The sequence below is a fragment of the Gossypium hirsutum genome, chromosome D08 (genome assembly GCF_007990345.1).
Source record: "Gossypium hirsutum isolate 1008001.06 chromosome D08, Gossypium_hirsutum_v2.1, whole genome shotgun sequence".
Taxonomy (NCBI): Eukaryota; Viridiplantae; Streptophyta; class Magnoliopsida; order Malvales; family Malvaceae; genus Gossypium; species Gossypium hirsutum.
Genome location: NC_053444.1, coordinates 60,183,461 through 60,186,977, shown reverse-complemented (window position 1 = coordinate 60,186,977; position 3,517 = coordinate 60,183,461).

Here is a 3,517-nt window from a genome sequence, read left to right as displayed (position 1 = left end):
GTCTTTGGGCTATGAAAAGACCAAACGGACCCCAGGATCATCTACTAGTCAAGCAGCCAGCCCACTACGACTTTATACAAAAAAGAAGTGGCCCAGATGGACTACTATATGAAGAACTGTTTACCGAAGAAATTATATTGGTGGATTCATTGGCAGCCTGTAACTCGGACTCGGACTCTTCTGCACCACTTCTTCCAAGAAAAGTTTACCCTTTCTCACATAAAGAGCACAGCAGTTCGATTTCAGTCACTCGGGTCGCTTGGTCTGAGTTAATACAGGAATGCAATATCCTTTCATCTTCAATTATCTTTAATGTTTCTTCTCTCTCAAGCATTTCCCATGCAAATCCCCACTAAACCTGTCCATGGGACGGGCGGCCCGGCTTAGCCCGATGGCCCGTCTGAAATATGGGAGGGTTCGGGTAAAACTATAGGCCCAAAATATGGGCTTGGTCAAAAAAATGAGGCCCGTTTAAAAAATGAGCCGGGCTCGGGCTCAACTTTTTTGGCCTGAGCCTAGCCCGGCCCGGCCCGAATATAATAAATATATATTTTTTTTATTTTTTAATTTTAAAATACTTTAAAAATATTTTTATTTTTATTTTTAAAATATTTTTTTTGTTTATTAAAAATTGGGCTGGGCCGGGCCGGGCTCGAGCTTATTATTTTTTCCCATGCCGGGCCTGGGTAAAATTTTAGGCCTATATTTCAGGCCAGGCCGGGCCCAGGCCTAAGAGTCGTGCCAAAATTTTTTCCGGGCCCGGCCCAAACCCAACCCGGCCCATGGACAGGTCTAAATCCCCACAAATCCAACTCTTTCTCACCTCTGTCATTCCACCTTTATTTTCCCTGCCGACAATTGCTAACATCAACACATCTACTATCCTTTTGGCAATGAACGGGTGAACATCGATCAGCCTAGCAAGAGAATGAACCCTTTGTCTCTCGTGACTAGCATTTTAATTTCCCATGGTAAGATTTTATTTTTCTTGAATTGAATATTTTTAATTTCATGTGATATAAAAAATTTGTTAATTATTATAGTGGTTAAATTAAAAAGGTTTTGTATATGTCTATTAAGTTATATATATAATTATCAATATTCATATAATTAATTAAATTTTTAAAATAGATAAATTAACTTTACATTAGAATTTTAAAATTTACTTAAAGATAAATTATTTATTCAATAAATAATAAAATTTATGGTGACAAATTAATTTTTTTGTTAGATATATATCTGAATATCTAAAGACAATGTCTATGTTTGATAAAAATTATTTATTTGCCCATTTAAGATTAGTAGCATTTATTTATGATAGCATATATTGTAATATCTACCCAAACAAGAATTAGGATATACTTGATTGTTTGTTTTTCCAAATTCATAAAGTAAATTCAATATTTTGAGAAATTATATATTATTTTACATTTATGTATTATTTTATAGCTATTTATCTTCACTTGCATGTCTCATTGTCACCTTAATTAATGGGTTAAACTTCTCTAAGACAATAGATCAAGTTAAGTTTCATTTAGGTGTTCTAAATCTTGACTTTGTCATTATTAGAAGATAAATTTGTTGTTGCCGTTGTTGTCAACTTAAATAGTAAGGAAGAGAAATTGTACCATAAACAATGAGAACGATAAAACAGATTGTGTCTTATGCTTTTGCGAACGACTATTGTTAACAACATTAAGATTACAATTTCACAAACAGAAAGTGTGAAAGACAATCTTATATTTGTGGAAGAACATTGCGGTTCTACAGACAAGTCACTTGTCGGTATTTTAATGTCACAATTCACAATCATTAAGTTTGATGGTTTAAGGGTGGGTTTGGATGGGTGGTGCGGTGCGTTTAGCTTACTTTTATCTCACGCTAGAATATCGCTACAATATCTAATCTCACTGCCACCGTTGTTTTTACACTAACCACAGGTAAATGCACTGCCCATCCAAACCCACCCTAAGAAGAATGCAAGAACTTATCAACAAGATGACTAATATTGCAACAAGAAGATTAAGTGGGATGTTAATGAATTGACTAGTAAGCTTATTTAGAAGGAAGTAAGATCAAAGAGTCAATGAAATCATTCCATCAACCTTATGGGTCAAGAAGCTGGCAAAGGACTTCAGGTAAAAACCAACAAATTAAAAAAAAGAAAAGAAAAATGCACTTGTCCATGTCTCTAACTATGAAAGAACAAATGATAGATAAATGTCACTTTTGTAAGAAGTAGGACACTATCATTGCTAAAAAATGCAAAGCTTGGTTGGAAAAGAAAAATAACTTTTATTTTTCTATATGTTTCCAATCAAACTTAATTGAAGTTTCTAATAATATTTGACTCTAATTAAAGGCATAGAGATATATCGTTTGGTTTTAGATACTGGCTATCACTTAGACCTATTTCAGATTATTTATGTACCTTCAGTTTGTGAATTTTATTGCTATTTCAAAAACTTGTTGTTTTTAGGTTTAATGTTAAGTTTGGATATGATTATTTCATTTTATTTAATAATAACACTATTTTTTGTTATTATTTTGCACGGTATTCTATTTCCAAGATTCATTAAGAATATTGAAGTTAGTGGGTGTACTTCCTTTTTTGGTACATTACAAATTGAGAGAGGAAGATGTCATTGCTAGGACTTGAACCTTGGACCTAGAGTGCCAACACAAAGCTCTTAACCACTAGCTCTTTTTCGTTGTAAGTTACTGAGAGTACTTCAGAAATAAGTTGTCGATATACAAGAAATTAAAGTGGATTTTTTTACACTAATAAGTTTTCTTTATCTGCAATCATCACAAATATTGTTTCAGCAATTAATGAATATCCTAATAATGCTACAGAACATTCAAATGATGAAACACTCCTATAAAGAAACTAACTCGAAAAGGTCTAACGAAAATGAGCCACAAATAATGTCATTAAAAATATCTCAAAAAGAGAGAAAATTGGTTATTCGATCATGATGGTTTTATTTACAAGAGCCAGGTTTCGATATTAGAATCAATAAAGATTCAGTTTCGTTTTCACAAGTCATAATAATATGAGTTTGCTAAATGGTTCAATGTCATGAAAGACGAGATAAGATTAATGGAACAAAACAAAGTTTGAGATGTCATTAATTGAAAAAAAAGATTCAAAATAAGTTGGATGCAAATAAGTTTTTAAAACAAAACTTGACTCGAATGACAATATTGCATACTATAAAACTAGACTCGTTGCCAAAAGTTATGCTTAGAAAGATGTTATTGATTATAAAAAGACTTTCTCACCAATTTTGTAAGAAAGACTCTTTAAGAATTATTATGGCATTGGTGGCTCATTATTATTTAAAGCTACACTAAATGAATGTGAAAACAATCTTTATTAATAGAGATCTTGATGAAAAAGTTTATATGAACCAACCTAAAAGTTTTTTAATTAAAGGAAAACGTGATATTGTGTGTAAATTAAAAAAAAGTCAATATATGGTGTTAAACAAATTTCATGCCAATGATACACTAA